This window comes from Pinus tabuliformis, chromosome 8 (assembly GCF_031772625.1).
Source record: "Pinus tabuliformis cultivar Carrire ecotype Pingquan chromosome 8, CPIR1, whole genome shotgun sequence".
Classification (NCBI taxonomy): domain Eukaryota; kingdom Viridiplantae; phylum Streptophyta; class Pinopsida; order Pinales; family Pinaceae; genus Pinus; species Pinus tabuliformis.
In genome coordinates, this window is record NC_142294.1 from 368,653,706 (window position 1) to 368,675,465 (window position 21,760).

Consider the following 21,760-nt stretch of genomic DNA (forward strand, 5'->3'; position numbering starts at 1 on the left):
TGAATGCAAATTTTTTTCTTAAATATCTACAATACAGTGGAGGGAAATGGAATTATGACTGTTGAATACTTCCAAATTGCAGGTCTTATTTTTTGTTTTGTTGGGTGTTATTCGTGTTTTACATTAGGAAGATATTGTACTTGTTGCAGGACTACAATTGCAGTGTGGAATTTGTGAGGGAACCTTTCTTAGTTCAAGAAGGGAAAATCCCTTCTGGGAATGGTAGCATGAAAGAGACCCTCAGGTTGGATGTGATGGATAAATTTTCTCTCAACTACAAGAAAGCATATGTCATTATTTTTGATACATGGCATTGGTGGAGCCATGGAAAAACTTCTCGAGGGTATTTGTCCTCTTCTTATTTTTTCCATAACATATATGTAGTGAGATCCAGTAAGAGCCAGGGTCTCAGTGGCATATTTTTGTTTAATTTGATTATTACTTTCTCTAGGCCATTTGAGATTCATTTTTATATCATGATTATATTGAAGCTATAACACGAAGGACAATTATAAAGAAGGGAACAATTTTTATCCATTGTTGGATGGGCTTGAAGCATTCGGGAAGTCTATTAGGATGTGGGGTCATTGGTTAGATAGTAGCATTGATTCAAGGAGAACACAAGTTTTCTTTCAGGGATACTCAGCCTCTCATTTTAGGTAACAACCAAAATGGCACACAAAACACTTTAGGGTGGCCATTAAATCTAGTAATATTTGTAGATATTTGTAATATAAGTCATTTTGACCTCTGTAAAAAACCTATGAATGTAAGTTTTTTGCTTAAATATCTACAAGGAAATGGAGAGAAATGGAATTTTGTCACCTGAATACTTCAAAATTGCAGGTCTTATTTTCGTTTTGTTGGATGTTATTTGTGTGCTACATTGGGAAGTTATTGTGTTTGTTGCAAGACTAAAATTGCAGTTCTTAGTCGAAGAAGGGAAAATGCCTTATGGGAATGGTAGCATGAAAGAGACCCTCTTGTTGGATGTGATGGATAACTTTTCTCCCAGGTACAAGAAATAAGATTTCATTGTTTTCAATACATGACATTGGTGGAGCCATGGAAAAAATTCTCAATGGTATTTGTCCTCTTCTTCTTTTCTCCATAACACATGTAGTGAGAGCTAGTGAGAGCCAGGGTCTCAGTGACATAGTTTTGTTTAGTTTGATGATTACTTTCTCTAGGCCATTTGAGATTCACTTTTCTATCATGGTTGTATTGAACCTATAACAGGAAGGACTATTTTCAGGAAGGGAACAATGTGTATCCACTACTCAATGGGCTTGAAGCATTCAGGAAGGCTATTAGGATGTGGGGTCATTGGTTAGATAGCAAAATTCATTCAATAAGAACACGAGTTTTCTTTCAAGGATACTCAGCCTCTCATTTTAGGTAAAAACCCAAATGACACACCGAACACTTTAGGGTGGCCATTAAATCTAGTAACCTTTGTAGTTTTTTGTAATATAAGTCATGGTGACCTCTGTCAAAAACCTATGAATGCAATTTTTATTGCTTAAATATCTACAATGGAGTGGAGGGAAATAGGATTCTCTCTGTTGAATACTTCAAAATTGAAGGTCTTATTTTTTTTGTTGGGTGTTATTCGTGTTTTACATTGGGAAGTTATTGTGTTTTTCGTAGTACTACAATTGCATTGTGGAATTTGTGAGGGAACCTTTCTTAGTTCAAGAAGGGAAAATGCCTTTTGGGAATGGTAGCATGAAGGAGACCCTCAAGTTGGATGTGATGGATAACGTTTCTCCCAAGTACAAGAAAGCAGATGTCATTGTTTTCAATACAGGGCATTGGTGGAAGCATGGCAAAACTTCTCAACGGTATTTGTCCTCTTATTCTTTTTTCCATAACAAATATGTAGTGACAGCCAGTGGAGTCAAGGTCTTAGTGGCATAGTTTTGTTTAATTTGATTATTAATTTCTCTAGGCCATTTGGGATTCATTTTTATATCATGGTTGTATTGAAGCTATAATAAGAAGGAATATTATCGAGAAGGGAACAATGTCTATCCACTGTTGGATGGGCTTGAAGCATTCAAGAAGGCTATTAGGACGTGGGGTTATTGGTTACATAGCAAAATTGATTCAAGAAGAACACAAGTTTTCTTTCAGGGATACTCAACCTCTCATTTCAGGTAACAACTCAAATGACACACTGAACACTTTGGGGTGGCCATTACATCTAGTAATCTCTATAGCTTTTTCAAACATAAATCATGGTGACTTCTATCAAAAAGCTATGAATGTAATTTTTTGCTTAAATACCTATAGTCCAGGGGAGGGAAATGGAATTTTGTCTGCTAAATGCTTCAAAATTGTAGGTCTTATTTTTCTTTTGTTTTTTTATTTATGTTTTACATTGGGAAGTTATTTTTTTGTTGCAGGACTACAATTGCAGTGTGGAATTTGTGAGGGCACCTTTCTTAGTTCAATAAGGGAAAATGCCTTCTGGGAATGATAACATGAAATAGACCATCAGGATGGATGTGATGGATAACGTTTCTCCCAAGTACAAGAAAGAATATGTTTTTGTTTTCAATACACGGCATTGGTGGAGGCATGGAAAATTCTCGAGGGCTTTTTTCCTCTTTATCTTTTTTCCATAACACATATGTAGTGAGAGATAGTGAGAGAAAGGGTATCAGTGGCATCGTTTTGTTTAATTTGACTATTACTTTCTCTAGGCCATTTGAGATTCATTTTTATATCATGGTTGTATTGAACCTATAAAAGGAAGGAGTATTATCAACAAGGGAATAATGTCTATCCACTGCTGGATGGGCTTGAAGCATTCAGCAAGGCTATCAGGACGTGGGGTCATTGGTTATATAGCAGCATTGATTCAAGAAGAGCACATGTTTTCCTTCGGGGATACTCAGCCTCTAATTTCAGATAACAACCCAAATGGCACATTGAACACTTTAGGGTGGCCATTAAATCTATTAATTAATGTATATTTTTGTAATATAAGTCATGGTGACCTTTGTCAAAAGCCTATTAATCTGATTTTATTTCTTAAATATCTACAATGCAGTGGAGGGAAATAGAATTTTGTCTATTGAATACTTCAAAATTGTAGGTCTTATTTTTGTTTTGTTGGGTATTATTCGTGTTTTACATTGGGAAGTTATTGCGTTTGTTGTAGGAATACAATTGCAATGTGGAATTTGTGAGGGCACCTCTCTTAGTTCAGGAAGGAAAAATTCCTTCTGGGAATGGTAGCATGATAGAGACCCTTAGGTTGGATGTGATGGATAACTTTGCTCCCAGGTACAAGAAAGTAGATGTCATTGTCTTCAATATAGGGCATTGGTGGAGCTATGGCAAAACTTCTCGAGGTTATTTGTCCTCTTCTTCTTTTTTCCATAACACATATGTAGTGAGAGCCAGTGAGAGCTAGTGTCTTAGTGGCATAGCTTTGTTTAATTTTATTATTACTTTCTCTAGGCCATTTGAGATTCATTTTCATCTCATGGTTTTATTGAACCTATAACAAGAAGGACTATTATCAAGAAGGGAACAATGTCTATCCACTGTTGGATGGGATTGAAGAATTTAGTAAGGCTATCAGGACATGGGGTCATTGGTTACATAGAAACATGAATTCAAGAAGAACACAAGATTTCTTCTAGGGATACTCAGCCTCTCATTTCAAGTAAAAACCCAAATGGCACCCTAAACACTTTAGGGTGGCTATTAAATCTAGTTGTCTCTGTATCGCTTTGTAATATAAGTCATGGCAACCTCTGTGAAAAGCCTATGAATGTAATTTTTTTTCTTAAATTTGTACAATGTAGTGGAGGGAAATGGAATTCAGGTGGGAAGTGACACCAATAATCTCAACCAATTTTAAACGAAAGTTATATCGTAAAAAACCAACCAATGATGGATGTACTAGAGTTTGTGATGAAGGAGATAAAGCCACTATAACCTACCTAAAAATCATCAGAATCATAGATTACCGCAAGAATGTGCATCCTTTCATTTAGTACAAGCAATACCTTTCTCAAAACGAGTAACTAACTCCATAAAAGTATCAGGATTGAAACCACTAGTGCTTACCTAGAGTCCCAAACACATGGAATGAACTCTTGTATGCATCATTACTGATGACAAGGCAAGTTTTATGGGCACTCTGATCATATCGTGCATTTTTCTTAATGTAAACTAGACTACAGTTGTGCTATTAACCTTGAAAAAATGTACAAATTATCAAGGACACGAACCAAACTAAATCTTAGCAGGTCAACAATTACTTATTTTATTGGTAGTTTATCACTATTTTCCCCAATTCATTCTAGGGCATGGATAGTGAAAACAAAGCACACCAACAATGCCAGGAAAGCTCCTTTTTGTAGGTGTACCCATTTTTCTCTTTAAATGAAAGGTTGGTTAAAAAAGAGTGTTTGGGAAGATTTTGATGTATCAATTAATCTACTCAAATCACTCAATGCCCTTCAAATTCCACTTCTAGTAGCATATGTGTTGAGATAAGTTTTGAGAGCTTGGAATCACATGAAGTACATTTTCCAAAGATTTTATGTCTATTATTGAAACAATGGATTGTTTTTTGTCCTTTCCCCTTTAGTTAATTTAATTTGGAAATAAATATATATAATATTATTCTTGAGCTCATTGACATGCCTTGAGCATTGTATTAGGGCTTTGTCTTCTCACAAATAAGTATAAAAGGCTAAAAAAGGTAAAGACTCCTCGGCCCTTGTGGAATCAATCAAGAGGTTTGAAAAAGACTAGTGTTCTGAGTTTTCCATTGGGAAGATGCTTATTGAAGGTAAAGGATCAACCTATGCACATCCCTGAAATTTTCATATCAAAGGAAAGGGGTTTTTTGACAAAAAAATATCATTCCAACTATCTTGAAATCTGAAATACCATGTTCTAAAATCTTAGGAGTTCCTCAGGGAACTTCGGCAATTACAACAGATTTGTTGCACTTTGCAATGCTTGAAGAGATAGGATGACTAAGAAAAGACAAACAAGTACATGTGGATCCTTCCTAGCCCCATTAACATTACAGGAAAATTATTCAGGTTATTATTCGATGCATCAAGCTATCTCTTGTTGAAATTGTCTGGGACAAGTGAAATTTTCTGGCTCTTCTTTCAAAACAGCGAAATCGAATAGCCTCAAATCATTTGTAGTAAATCCAAGTCTTACATTAAGACTACTGTGCAAATGTATCATATCTACAACTTTCAAATATCATCAAAAGATCCCATTTGTATGGCAATCTATGGTATGTTCTCAATTCACAACATGCTCATTAATCATCATATGAAACTCAAATATGGATGGCTTTACATAATTGATATAGCAGTGAGGCAGATTTACATTCGTAAAACATGATAGTATGACATCATTTATATTTTTCAAGATGTTTCTAATGAATTAAAAAATATCAATAGGTACAAGACTGCATATGCTCGCTAAACATTTCATGGTATTTTGGATATATGGAAACATTAATACATATATACTCTGATGTCAATATCCTGTAGCATTTTTGAGATATATGCTCAAATATCATCTCCAATGAAATCCTAATGACTATAAGATATCTTATGATTGACAAAAGTATTGACAAGGTCGATAATAAATACAACATCTCTCTTATTTATCTCATTTAGCTCACAAATATAATTTTGAACTGACTTATATTTAGTATTTACTCCAGGAGGTCTGTTGGTATATCTCATTGTACAATATATCTCAGCTAATTAAGGAAGGGTTTGTTCAAAACTGAGGCATAACAGATATAAGGGCAGTTTCCCAGATTGATGTTGCAGTCAATTCCACAAGATTTTTGATAAAATCAAATCTTCTATAGTAAAGGGTTGAGTTGAAGCAAAATTTCAACAGTTAAAGGATTAATCCCTGCAGAAATCTTGTTCTATCTAGCAATAGTCCCATTATGTTCAAAATTTCTCCATTATTGCAAAAGTTTGGTGGAAGGATGACTCAATTCAAGTCTTGTAATAAAAGTCCTCATTGATATGATTGGAGATGTTTGGAACAATAATGATAAAGGCTAGTCACCTCAGTGTAATAAAAATTAGTGCAAATCATTCCAAAGAAATCTCAGATCGAGCCTCATGGAATGTCCATGCAGTCAGAATACCTGTAATATTGAGGTACTATCAATACAACATATTAATATCTCATAGTAAATAAGAGGAGCAAAGTTGAATGTCCAACTTAGGTAAGACCTCAGAGGTAGCCATAAAATCCCTATCAGAATGGACAACCTTTGTACTTTGTACGATTGTAGACAAACTCGATATCTATGCTTCGTCTAAGATCATTTGTCTCAAGATATAGTGGGTTCAGAAGATGATCCTCTCCAGCTATAGTTTCTTTTTTCAAAAGTCCATCATGAAAAAAAAACAGGTCTGATGAAATGATGAAGTTGTTATCCATATATAGACAACCTGAGAAGATCCTAGAAGGCTCCTTGATATTTCACCTCAAAAGGATAGGACAATGAAAGGATCTTGTCTTGCATTATTGACTTATGATTCCTAAAAAGCTCCTTTTAAGCTCCCTTAGGAATTTGAGGAAATGAATAAGGAAATGATGATTACATATTTAGCATCAAAGAACCTATTGACCTTTCCCAGCAAAGGACATCCCTGTTTATGGAAGATCAGTGCCTAAATTATGACATGTTTGATTGCATCAAATTATTATCTACAAAGAGGATGGATCTGATGATGAGCAGGATTCTAGATATACACTTTGAGAAGACAAGCTTAGGCTTGTGGTCTCCCTAAGAGGGAGTAAGAATGTCAAATATTTTCTTCATCAAGATAAGCAAATAGCAGAGAATTATTGAGTACTTCCAAGATCTCTGCTATATACACATCTATAGAAAAGGACTGGATAATGAATGCAAATTCAATTTTACCAACCCATGAGCTAGAAGCCCAATCAACTGAAACCAAATCATAACTTATAAGAGACAATAGAAATAAGGCTTGGGTATGGTGGCACTAATGCAGTATCACAATCATGATCATCAAGGTAATCATGAGAAAAAATAAATGTCTTGCTCGAGTAGGAATGAGTTGTGAATATTAAAATGTGTAGTTCTCTCCTTTATACATTTTTTTATCACTTACCTGTCAGAAATATGGGACAAGAACTAAACAACAGAAGGCATAGTTCTCTCCTTTTTTTGGCCATACTATCTCTAGTTTTAGGTGTTGGGTTTCCCTTTCCTCTTGACAGCTTTAGATGTGCTCACATCAGTTGATGGCTGAGATAGATAACCATCTTCCCCTGGCAGAAATGATTTGCAGACTTTGCTCTTTTCATGAGGTAGAGACTGAGTACTTTATGTTTAAATATTCTGTCTAAATGAGATAAGAGGGAGGTTTGATTTCATCTACAGGACCCTAGGTAGAATTTTATCAACATTCTTCAAGCACTTCAATCAGCAATGCCTTGCCTTGCAAATTGGAAATATGTTTTCTCTTAGATTGTGCCTATTTCAAAGAAATTCTAGAGAAGCTACCCACAACACCTCCTCTTTTCATCAGATATAGGATAATGGGGTATTAAAATTATTCATGACACGTAGTTGGACAATTTAAGAACCATCCATCATTGCTCCCTAGCCTGTACCACCAAGGCTCCAGACTATGCCACGTTGAGGGTACCTATGAGAAATAAATATTCTCAAAAGCATCACCACTGCAGAACTCCTACTCAGAGAAGCATGAACAGTTTTTCCCCATATATTAGGAGTGTAGAGTCTCCAAAATGTATTCAAAATGTCATCCACTTTCACCTTTATCGCCACCATTTCACTCACATGTCACAACTCCATGACCATATAACCTTTCATTAGCCTCCATTTTCATAATTATATGGGTTCCATTTTTGTTTTCCAAAAGTTGATGATTTCTAGTATTATAAGTGAATTAAATGGTTAAACTTAGAAAAATTGCATATACTTGCTAATACTTAGAAGTGGCTTGAGTTTCATGACATGTGTACCTCATTTGGAAGCTTCCAAGGCACCCTTATGTGGCCTCCAATGCTCAAATTCGAATTTCCTTCAAGATATGGAAGAAGATTTGGATAAATGTCAAAGAGGATGTGTGTCTTATCATTACCTATTTAAGTTGTAACTATATGAGATTTTCTAGGGATCTAGGGAGAGAATAATGGACGTCCATTAATGAGGTAGCTTCTTATGTTTTTGTATAAATAGGAGAGCCTTCTCCTTCGAAAGGCATGTGAAAAGTTGGGGAAATGCTCATGTTATGGATATAGAATTTGGATTTGGCACCATGCTCATGAGTGACGTTCACTTTGATTTAGTTATGCTTGTATTTTGAGCCTCTCAACTTTCCATCCCTCATGCTTTTGGATTGGCCACCTATAATGTGTGAGATTTATTGCTTTTCATAGAATGAGAATTATTCATTTTCATAGATTAAAATTTATTTCTTTCATATCTTTTCCAGTGTCAGAGGTTAAGAGTGATTTTTTTTATTTGCTTTCATATCTAGAGGTTAAGAATGATTTTTTTTGCTTTCATTTCATATCATGTGTTTTTGGTTATTCATTTCATAGGATCCTGATTTGATAATGCACACATGATCCCTTAGAGTAGATTTCATTTCATGCAATTTCATTTCTGAAAGAGCGGTGTGCGTTTCAATTCCTGCAAATGTGGTAGATCAAGATTTCAATTCCTACAAGTGTGGTAGATCAAGATTTCAATTCCTGCAATTGTGGTAGATAAAGATTTGAATTCCTACAAGTGTGATAGATTAAGATTTCAATTCCACACACTGTACTATAATTTCTTTTGAATTGATTGTTGAATTAGAATAGGTGAATCTGGTTTGTCGTTATTTTGTTTTGTAGTTAGATTGATCTAAATTGAAAGTTAATTTCTAGCATATACAGTTCATGCATGCTTTGCAAGTTTTACGAAACCCCCGGGTTGACAATTAAATGATAGGTAATTAATTTTCCTCAAAAAGGAGTTCTTCAACACTGTATGTGAGGAGTGGTTCTACTTCTTCCACCTCCACTTCAAGGAAAAATCAAGAGCAATTTGATGTCAGCCAAGATTACTCACCACAACCCAATTAGTCCAGGCATCTTTCTATATTAAATTATTCAGCAGAGACGTGGTCTTGATGTCCATGCCATTAATTTTGAGGATGAGTGGGAATTTCTACCTCCTCTAGTGGTAGTGGCACCTTAGTTCAGGCAATGTTTCTTTTACTTCCCCTTCTTCACTTTCTAGGGTTTTCCTTCTCGGGAAAATACTCTTGTACATCAATGTTTATCTCATTTGATGTTTCTCTTCTACTCATTGTTCATTTCATTTTAAAGGGGCTTTTGTTTTTCCCTCCTATCTTTTGTTTGGCTAAAATTGTTGGTTATCACTAGTTCCTTAGGTCATATTGAGTTAGAAATCTGATCAAACTTTGACCAGATTTGTCCCGACCATACGAACTATACATACACATGTATGGATAACAAACACACATTGGACTAAGCAAAATCACTGTTATATAGATGTTTGACCCGCCCATACAAACTATATGGGCATATGTATGGATTGTCTATATAAATGTATGGATCTGAAAAATACTTTCTGTATGATTGTACAAATATGTATTGTGCTATCAACGCAGAAGCCAAAGACTAGGGGATCCTACATTTCATTGGAATCAAATGAAAAAAATCCATGTAATAACAAATGACATATATCTTTATTGGAGTTTAATATAGATGATACAATGTGTTTACATTACAAGTTATGAATCACAATGTTTAAATTGTAAACTGTAAACTGGACTTTCCAAGTGACCATTCATATGGTTGCATGTACCAAGATGCAGGTTACCCTCAACATGGATTGGTCATGAGGACTTCATGCAAATTCATATCCGAACATTGGCTTGAAAATTCCACCTACTATCTTGGGCATTGATGCCCAATGGGAGATGTGGGCACTAGAGGTAAAGTTGGCATGGAGGACTAAGTGGATCTTCTTGGCATTCCTATGTTTAGTGCACATTCTATTCCATTTTCTTTGTGCCCAATAACTATGTTGTCTAAAAATTGCATAAGGGAAATACTAGGGGATCCTACAGTTCATTGGAATCAAATGAAAAATTCCATGTAAACACAAAGAATAGCTATCTTGATTGTAGTTTGATATATATGAGACAATGTGTTTACATTCCAAGTTATGAATCGTAGTGTTTAAAATTTAAGTTGGACTTTCCATGTGAATACTTATCTGGTTGCATGTACCTAGATGTAGGCTACCCTGAACATGGATTGATTGTAAGGACTTCGTGCAAATTCATATATAGACACTAGTTGGAAGATGCCACCTACTAGCTTGGGAATTGATGCCCAATGGGAGATGTGGGCAGTAGAGATAAAGTTGGCATGGAGGACAAAGTGGATAGACTGCCAATTCTCATGGGTCTTATAGAAAAGGACTGGACAATGAATGCAAAGTTAGTTTGAACAACCCATGAGATGGGAGCCCTATCAACTAAAACTAGATCATAACTTATAACAAATGGCCGCAAGAAGGCTTGGGTATGGTGGCACTAATGCAGTATCACAGTCACGATTATCAGGGTAATCATGAGACAAAATAAATGTCTTTCTCGAGTAGGAATGAGTTGGGAATATCGAAAAAAAAAGCGAATATAAAAAGGTGTAGTTATCTCCGTTATACATATTTAATCACTTATCTGTCAGAAATATGGGACAAGAACTGAACAAAAAAAGGCACAATTCTCTCCCTTGTGTGGCCATCCTATCTCCAGTTCCATATGTTGGGCTTCCATTTCCTCTCGGTAACTTCAGATGTGCTCACATCAGTTGAGGGTTGAGACAAATCACCATCTTCCCCTAGTAGAAATGATTTGCATACTTTGCTCTTTGCCTGAGGTAGAGACTAAGGAGCACTTTATGTTTAAATATCCTCTCTAGATGAGATAAAAGGGAGGTTTTATTGCATCTATAGGGACTTGGGTAGAATTTTATAAACATTGTTCAAACACTTCAATCAACAATTCGTTTCCTTACAAATTAGAGATACATTTTCTCTCCTATTTTCCTATTTCATAGATATTCTAGAGCAGCTACGCAGAACACCTCCTCTTTTCGTCAGATCCAGGACAATGGGGGATTGAAATTCTTCATGCCACTTGATTGGACAATGCAAGAACCATCCAGCATTGCTCCCTGGCCCACACCACCAAGGCTCCAGATTGTGCCACCAAGGCTCAAAATGATCTTAATATACTTCTTATGTTCACATTGAACGTGTGCATTTAACTTCACGTCCAAGCTATAATTCTCAATAATGAGATTTTTAATATCACAAAAAGTGTCAAGTAAATCAAAATTAATGGCAACAATGAGAAGAAAATATCTTGGAAAAATGCTTCTTGACTGTAAAATATGGTTAGTATGATTGATTGACCATCATATATCACAAATCATCTAAGTTCAAAAATTATTTTTGACAATTTGTTTCTTTTGGAAATTGCCTTAATAGTTCACTGTGCCATGTAATTATTACATGTAACCCCTCTAAATCAAGTGATGTGTTTAAGTTTATGAGAGACACATCACATAGAGTTAAGTGATATACTTTTGTAAACTGATCCCTATATAGATGAAATGTAAGGGACACAGTGCTTGGTTAAACTCCTCCACTATGTATTTCTTTCCCTAGTAGGTTGCTCAGCAGAATTTAGAAGTGAGCTTCAACAATATTAGTCAACTGTCTCAATATAAATTTCTAATTTTTTTATGTAAATTCTCCATGGACTCTTTTTAGTCACATTGAAGTTTCTTCACATTTTTCTCTATATTTTTCATGAACTCTTTGCAGTTATATTGACATTTCTTTGAATAGAATTGCTAAAACATTGATGATGGAGTTTTAGTGATTTAGAAATTCCAAATCTATTTGATTTATGCTTTTTCTTCAATCCCAACTGTATTAAATGTTGGAAAAAATGATAAAACACAAAATCACTAAATCTTGTGTGCACTTTAATCATTGTTTGCAGCACCATGTTTGCCTCAGTGTTGTTTTATTAACAATTTTGGTGGGTGTTTTGTCCTAGATTATTTTTAGCAATTTTGATGGGTGTTTTTTCCTTTTTTTTTTTAGCAATTTTGTTCGGTACTTTGTTTAATTTTGAGAGAGAAATATTGTAGACTAGAAGTTGGAAGTTGTATTAATACTTGCATGGAGCATTGGGCCTATCTCAATTTTCAATTTTTGGCTCTGATTCCCTCAATCAAATTTTGATGTTGCCTCACTTTGTGGGATGGCACTATGAACAAGTAAGAATAAATTGATCTCAACAATAAAGAGCAAATGTGTTGTTGGCATCTATTCTCAAAGTTACAAATTTTATTGAAACTTGCAATATGTTTTGAACTTGAACTTTGAGTTAAATCCATAATTGCACATAAATGATAAATGGTAGGGTTTCCGTACAAAGAAATTTCAAAATGTTTGTGATAATTTCATTGGAATATAATGCTATCAAAAAATTAATTACCCATGTAGAATGTGTGCTAAGGAGAAAAGTGAGAAAATATAAATTACAAGTAATAATGTTAATCTTAGTGTCCCTATTAGATGAGTTCAATGTGAAGAGTTTTTGGGGGTGAGATATGTTTCTTACATCTATGGAAGTGTTAATCAAAGGATAAGTAGCACTATAAATAAAACATAGTGAAAATGATATTATTTTCTAATGAAAGAGACAATTATAGCTCAAAACCAACACACTATTATTGATATGCTTCTCAACATGAAAAAGCATGTCCCTGATGTGTATTGTCTCCTTATATGCCAATGGTTTCTTGGAAGAGATGTGTTCAACTTCCTCCTCCACTTACACTATTTCTTCTATTGTGACCTTGAGAGTGTCTATATATGATGATGATGAGTATCTCTTATAATGATTTATATGTTTTTCTCTTTGACAAATACCTCATATATTTCCAAATGTAGATCACTGAAACTATGAACCTCATCTCTCCACAACTTTTGGCACAAGCTAGTAGCCTGCACCACCACCACCCTCCTCCAAGGCACCAATATGTGATCATTGAGATCTTTCCTTTAACTCGAATGTCAAGAGAGTTATGGTTAATTTCCTCAAACCTCCATCAAGAACTTCTCAAACATGTTCTCGCAGACACACACTCTGCAATAATTTTATGTGTATGACATGTGGAACTTTCGTAAAAATAAGACTTAAGCAAAGATTACTAAAAATCCAACACATTCCTTCCAAGAAAGCTTAGATAAGAAAACCTCTAAGATAGGATGGAATGCATTGTTCAACAACTAAGTAGTAGGAAACTCCCCCCCGCCCCCAATATTTCACCATTAGAAATGTAAACCAAAACACCTTAGAAATGCCTCAAAAACTACTAGAAGTATTTCCAAAGAAAATATTGCTCTTTCCAACCTATAGGGGTGTTTCCAATTCCCATAATTGTTGATTATGCCTTTGTTTATAAAAAGAAATAAAAGCACTTATAATTTTTAATGATAGGAAAAATACCTTGCAAGTTAGTTAATTTCAAGCATTTTTGCCATCTTTTATTCATTTATGTACAAATACAACCTACATAACTACCACCATGCTCTACATATGAGGAAAATTAGATACATATCTTTTGGCATTAGGATACAGGTGTTTTCCTTGATGGCAACTCACTCAGATGAAAGATCACAGTGCAGCATGTCGACAACAAAGAATTACATATCGAACTACAAAGAATGAGGAAAGAGAGGTATACGCAGGTTCATCTTGACCAAGCTGTGTATACACACAAGTTTACTGAACAAAAAAAGCGTATATGTACACATGCACCTTCAGAGAAGGAAAAACCCATATACCTTAGGAAAACAAAGTTTTTGGTCTAAGGTATTTCTTGGTCCAAGGTTTTTGACCCAAGTTAATCGGTCCGAGGTATTTGGTCCAAGGTATTGGTCCTAAGTAGTTTTGGTCCATGGTATTGGGAAAGGCCTAAAACTATGTAAGGAGGAGAAGATCGTTAGGCCAAAGTGTGCAGGGATTTGAATATCTTGTGAAATGTTGAATCATATATGCAGGTTAATGAGCTCAGATGGTTTGCTTGATCTGATCTAAGGATGTACCTACAAGGCTGATGAAGGTTTATGGACCGGGAGCATAAAGGCTTAAGAGTATTATCATTATGTGGTTTGATCTTGAACAGTCTAGATCTGAATACTGACGCATGTTTTATTCTGTAAATGTGATGATCTGGGTATAACTGAAGTCTGGAATAGTTGTGATATTTAAGTTATCATTTACAGATCTGTACGCAGGTTCACTTTAGTAAAAGAGCGTATACATGCTGGTTCTGCATAGCAAAGTAACGTATACATCATATTTTTGAATTTACAGATCTGTATGCTAGTTCCGTTTGGTAAAAGTGCATATAAATGCAGGTTCGACACATGGAAGTAGCGTATACCTTATGAAGTATGATGTTTAAAGTTTCAGTTGTCTTTGTTTGCTGTTGCAGAGTTCTAGGTTCTGCTTTGTGTTTTGGTGACTGTTTTCTGAATGATCAGATTGATTGATTGTGATTTGCTTCAGTGATGATGGGTTATCAAGTGATTTATTGATTTAGTTGTGGTTGATTCAGAAAGTAATGATTGGGTTTCAGTGATTGGTTGATGCAGATGTATTTGATGGTTGTATTGCAGTTATGATTTTCTGAGTTTCAATATTGTTGATGGGTCTAATATAAAAATTGGATGAAACGTGGCCTTCAGATTGTGGTGTTGTAGTCCAGGAGTATCCAGTCTAAAAATTCATGAAACGTGGTCCCTGGTGGAAGAGTGGGGTTTTTTTGTAGGCTAGCACCTACGTACTATTAAACGTATTGGCTAGTACAAGAGCTAGGGGGTTGTAGCTCCCTTCCAGTAGTAGTGGGAGAATGAGAGAAGGTTGTAGCCTTCTGTAGGTGGGTGCCTGCGTACTGGTATGAGTCTACACCAATACAAGATTGTAAATAGATTTTATTATTATTAAAAAGAAGACAAAGACGAAAACAACAGGTGGTTTTTGCCCACATTGGGCTTCCACCTTATATCTTGGTGTTCATGTGTGTTGCTTATGTGTGATGCTTTATTTTACTTTTACTGCACTGTCTAATAAATCTTTGATATACTGGTTTAAGATCAATACATGAAAAATTATCTAAATCAAAGGTTCTCTTCATATACGCTGGTTTCTTTACGTACATTTGCGTGTACATGCTAGTTCACATCACTGCAGTAGCATATTTAAATCTGTTTGGGAACTAAAATTATAGATCTGATAATATTGATTCACCCCCCTCTCAGTATTATTTCCAACAATTGGTATCAAAGCAGGTCCTTCAGAAGAAGTTTGATCACTTGAAGGGAGATCCATCATCATGAGTAATCAAGAAAGCATGGGATCCATCAGACTTCTAATCTTTGATGGGAGAAATTTTTTTTATTGGAAAATAAGAACCACAAGCTATCTACAATCACTTGGAACGGATGTCTGGGAAATTGTGGAAGGAGGATATACATTTCCAACAACAATTCCTATAGATATGGCAGGGAAAACGCAATATGAAACCAATGCCAGAGCAGTAAATACTTTATTGGGAAGTCTTTCACAATCAGAATTTGTCAAAGTCATGTAGCTCAAATCAGCCAAAGAAATATGGGACAAAATCGTTTTAAGCTACGAAGGAGACTCTCAGTTAAACGTGCTAAGCTTCAAACTCTCAGAATTCAGTATGAAACTCTTAAGATTCACAATGATGAAAGTATAGCTAGTTACTTCTTACGTATAGATGAAGTTGTTAATTGTATGAAGAATCTGGGTGAAGAAATAAAGGAGGTTACCTTAGTTGAGAAAGTTTTGAGATCCTTGTCTGCTAAATTTGAATCGAAAGTGTCTGTCATAGAAGAAAAACAGGATCTGCAGACTATCACTATGACATAGCTTCACGGAATCTTAATTACCTTTGAAATGAGAAAAGGAGGACCATAAGATATGAGAGAAGTTGCATTTAAAGCTTCAGAAAAAGGAAAGGAAGAACATATTTGAATCAGGACATATTTCAGAAGAAGAAGATGAGGTAAACTTTGTTAAGAAGCTTCAACAGGGTTCTAGAAGATTTAGAGGTAAGCTAACCTTCAAATGCTTTGCCTGTAGTAGAGTCAGTCATTATGTTGTCAAATGTCCTCATAAAGATAAATATGAAAAAGGGAAGGAATATGAAAAATCAAATACAAAACTAGTTGTAAATAAAAGGAGTTGCTATACTCATGAAGATAGTGATGGTTTATCAAATAGTGATGAAGATGAAACTAGTAATGATTATAGACTTCTAATGGCTTATGACGATGATGATTTTTTGGATGCTTTAGAAGAGGATGACCTTCATGAAGAAATATTTAAACTCAAAATATGTTTAGAAGAAATAATATGATTATAGATACCTTGACACACCAACTTGTTGCAAAAGAAAAACACAATGAAAAACTATAATGTGAAATTGTGGGTCTAAGAAAGGATCTTGAGAAAACAAAATCTCTCAATCTTAGGTATGCTAAAGGGTCAAAAAAATTAAATGAAATTATCAAAGTGAAGCGTTCTCCTCCGATAAAGACATGTCTTAGATATACTGAAGAAGCATCTTAATAACAGAAGCTGTCAACCTCCACTAAAAGCTATCTTGATGCAGCAAAGAACAGTTTTTATAGCTCCAAATCTCACTTTTATGGTTTGTGATGTTGTACTCATGGCCTGGGGCAACCCCTCCTTCCAGACCTGGTCCTAAAATTTAAAAAACAGTGTTTTATCCCTTATAAGCGACATTGCCCTCAGTTAAATGCGTGTATATGCGGGTCTGTGTATACCCAACCCACGTATATGTATTAAAACACTTAAAAAATATAAAACTCCTTATTTTCAGTCGGAGATCGTGGGTTTTACCTGATGATTACCTGTTAGTGCCCGTGTCCTAACTGTTGCCAACCAACTCCCAACTAAAAAAATACTTTGGGAGAGGTATAAAAAGACCTCAAATGGAAGGCCTAAGGGAGGAGAGAAGAGAGAGAAAGGTTATTATGCTGATATTTTTCCCTTGACCAGGTCTAAAGTCCCTTGTGCCTTCTGCACTTCCCCCATTTGTACAGGAAACTCTTGTTTCCTTGTGTGTTGATGTTCATCCATTACTTGTGACATCATGGAGAGAGTCATGGAAGGTGTTTGTTAAAGGCTTCAGGCTAGAACGGATCCAGAAGGAAGCTTTACTTGGAGCTTGTTGAAGGTGACTCAGGTTAAATCATTCCTTTTTATGTACTTTATTTGTCTATAATTAAAGAAACACATGTCTTGGTTCCCGAAATGAATCCTCTTTATGTTAATGATATTCATGTTTAGAATTCATATGTAGATGGTTGTTTGGATTTCATAACTAACTACCTTTATTTATAACATGAAGATGGTTTCTTTATAAGGTTTTGTCCATATAATGTTTTGTTCTTTGGAATTGGTTGTTTTGCAGGGCAAAAGAGAAAAAGGGAACTCCAAGAAGGGTTTGGACCCTAAGGGCCTTCTCAGACGTAGGACCTAAGGTACGTACCCTTTACAATAGAATTTGCTTATAATAGCATAATGGCTGTGTGAATGTGTGCTTCTTTGAATAGACAACTTTCAGTCTGTTAGGGTTTCAACCCAAAAATCCCTAGGGGAACATTTCCGTCCATCAGAATTGGCGACTCCACTGGGGACAACATTCTTTTTGTTCCTAGTTTGGGTGTTTTTCAAGCCAATCAGGGCTCAGCTGCCTGTTTGTTTGCTGTTGTTGTCTGGTCTGTTTTTGAACTTTAAGTTTTGCTAGTGTCTTCAGTTTGTTTTTTATTTTTCTTGAAACCTTTTATAAACACTATTTTTCTTAGTTACAAAGGCGTATGTACGCATGTTTCTTTAAGTGAACCCACATATACGCAGGTTTCCTTAGTTACAGTAGCATATACACGCATTCTGTACATAAGTACAGTCACGTATATCTTGCAATTTTCAAGATTTGTAAATCTTTTTCTTTCTGAAGGTCTATCTGGTGGTTTGATTTGGTCTAAAACAGTCATTTTCCAGTGTCAGTTATTTGTTTTACAGCTAGCATCTTGTTTCGAATTCTCTCTGATTATAAGAAGTATTGGTCTTGTTTTTTGTTGATTGCAAGCGTCATTGTTTTTTGCTAAAGCATGCAAGATTTCTTGCTAGGAATCTTGGCTGCTCTGATTCATCAGGGTAGGAAGATTGATCTCAATCTTTGTGTTAACCTTGCTTTTGGTGACTTTTTGTTTGCTTGACAAAAACCACTTTTTGTGACCATCCACTTCTTTGTTTCATGAAAGTTGTTGATTGACACTTTCTTGGAATTTGTCTTTTTGATCATTTTAGTTTTCATTGCCAGAGCTTTCATTGCTGCTTTTGATTGTTAAGAACGCTTTTAAACACATTTATTTTTGTTGAGTTTTCATCCATTGAGTGGTGTCAATTCACAAAAGTGTTTGTTGCCTTTTCTTCAATCACAAGTTTCAATGTTGTTGAGATAATTTTTGAAAAGACTCTTTTGTTGTTTCTTTTGAAGAAAATATTTTGAAAAACTTAGTTTTGCTTTCTTGAACTTGCTTTTCATTTGGTTTCCTTTTAGCGAGTTAAAGTGCTTTATGTTTGTCTTAGAACTTGTTTTTAGTGTTTAGACGAAATGAATTGTAGCATCTCATATTCCATCTAGACATTTTAAGTGGCATGATAAAGATTGATAAGCAAGCAACTTTCATTTTTTTTGTTTTTAGAGTAGTTTTGAATCTTGCATCGGCATATATTTTTTGCATTAGGATATATTTGCATACCTTTTTAGGCATACATAGAGTTGTTAACTTTTGTGAGTGTGAAGTGTGAATTAACGAAAAGAAAAGAAAAATTTGCTTTATTAGAAGTTCCTCCAAACCCTATAGAAATTGCTCTTCATTGAAAAAACAAAAAGTGCATGTGCATGTAGTTAAGTTTTTATTAGTTTCTTTTGCATCAAGGAACACCACTAGTTTCAATTTCATTACCTTTTGACTTAAAGAACAACCTATTTTAAAATCAAGCGCTAACTAAAATTCACTAGAACTTTTTGTTTAAGTCAGTTACACCAACAAGTTTACGATTTTAGGGCCTTGGATTAGGCGAGTGGAGAGTTAACTCTCCAAGGCCATTTAAACGTCAAATGTAGGAGTCTGAATAATGAGAGAAAATCCAATAGCATTAGGAAGACCAGGAAAGCTCCAGATCTGGGAGTTAAGCACAAGGGTCTATGAAGACAGGGAGGAGAGATACCCCCTCTCCTACTTGTCTGAACTTACCTCACGACTGTTCCGCCTGGCTTTTGCGATGAGTTGGTATCGATAGTTGCTACTCCTAGGGATCCACACAGGTGGCTACGGAGGGGAATCCCGTGGCACCTGATGTCGATGTTGCATCACTCTCGACAGTACTACTGGAGGGCACCCTTGCGAAGCTTGGGGGCTTGCACCAGTGCAGGTTGTTGTTAGGAGGTCAACATAACTTCCTCTGATACCTTCGATGATAGGACTGGGCCCTCATCATCCGAGACTATCTTCAGAAGGCCCCTTATTTCACTTTCTTGTATTTTGGTGTCCGGTCCTAATCACCCGGAGCGGAAATACTTGGAAGTTGTTTGACTGGCTGTTATCTTTAGGGACTTTATAGTGCGTGCTCTGTGCTCTTAGTTGGACTAGCTTTCATTTTTTTGAGTCTTTAGTTAGATCATAACAAAAAATTCAAAGTGGCTAACCGATCTCCCAGGCGGTCTCGAAGACTTCGTGGTCTTTCACCACCAAGTTTAGAGCCTTCTCCTAGAAGGCGCAGAGGTAATACTACCGGTGGGTTCCATCCCACGCCAGTTGACGCATCGGGGATTGATCCTCCTCTCAGGGGCATTAGTGTTCAAGCAAGGCCTGGCACTTCTGAACAAGAGAGGGACACTCCAGTCCTTTCTCGAGTTCTCTTTCAAGCAGAGAATAACATAGAGGTAGAAGAACTCTCAGAGTCGTTAGCGGCTCCAAATTCTCCACTACCATCTAGTCATCCAGACGTATTACAATACGTTGGGACTCCGACGCATAGACCGTCAAGTCCAGGTTACGCTACGTGCTTACCATCGATGACCACTACTAGAAGCATGGCTTCTACAAGTGCTACGACTATGCAAACTCCAACATCGGTGCAAGGGGGAGGAACGATTTCCATCTCCTCTGCTTCCTTCTTTAGATCTTTTGCCAGCACATCTTTAGTTGGGTCTACCTCCATTCCGTCCACGAGTGTAAATGCCCAAACCAATGCTTTTGGTACTGGATTCTTTCCATTTGGCACCCACTCACAGGGTATTCCATTGGTTCCGTTTAGTGCCGCTACGTCCATGATGGGCGGATCAGCTTCATTCTAGGGTTTTCCTTTCGGAAGTGGTCATATACCACATTCCAACCCGATGATAGGATCCATGCCTTTTTCTTCTGTAGGACAAAGCAGTAATCCTTTCCAAGGTTGGACTAACCCTAGGGTTAGTGGCGCGGGAACTGGGAATCTGTTTATCGCCCAACATGGGAATAGGCCGTACTCTACGGTTAGTTCATTTCAAATTATTCCTCCCCTAGCTTCGGCTTGGAATCCTTATCAGGGGTTATCAACCCCTTATAATCCTTTAGGAGGAAACTTTGTTGGGTATGGAGGTTTTGCGGCCGGAGTTGGTCAAACTCTGAATTTTGCTGGATCACAAGGCTTGCCTTTTGGTTCAGCTAGTTCTACGGGTTACTTCGGGCAGCTTGGCACCTTCCAAAACCCAGGACAATATTTTCAGAACTTTGGTTGTTCTGCCCAGTTTGGGTGGAACCCCCAAGGTCCTCCTAGGCTTCCGTTTCTAGCAACGTTGAACTTGCGAGATCTCACTAAGTTAACAAATGACTCAATCAAATAAAAACCGGCCTCGCCTCTGGTCCCAACCAAACTCCCTTCGGACATTCCAAAATTCGAAGGGAAGAGTGGTGAGGACCCAGACAACCATGTAACCACATTCCATTTGTGGTGCTCATCTAACTCCCTTATCGATGACTCGATCAAGTTGAGACTTTTTCAATGCACCTTGACTGGTAATGCAGCCAAATGGTATATAGAGTTTCCAGGGGGCAACTTTACATATTTCACTGACTTAGCCAATATTTTCTTAAACCATTTCCAGTTGCTTGTTCGTTATGATTCCGAAACTGAACTTCTGGCCACTTTTCGTCAGGATAAGGCAACTCACATTTCTGACCATATTTAGGAATGGAGACGGAAAAAGAGGCTCATTAAAGCCGAAATCCCTCTGGAGTACCGTCTCGAGTGGTTTTTGAAATCTTTACAACCCGAGATCTCCAAGGATGTCTCCATGTCTGGGGTCTATTCTGAGGAGCAAGCCATTTTTAGGGCCCAGCAATTAGAATTGATCTATTCTCAGTCTGGGATCCTACAAAAATACTTGCCAGATGCTCCTGGGTCTAAGGTTGATGTAACTAAGTCGAAGCCAAGACCCCACACGGATGGTATCATTTGGCCGG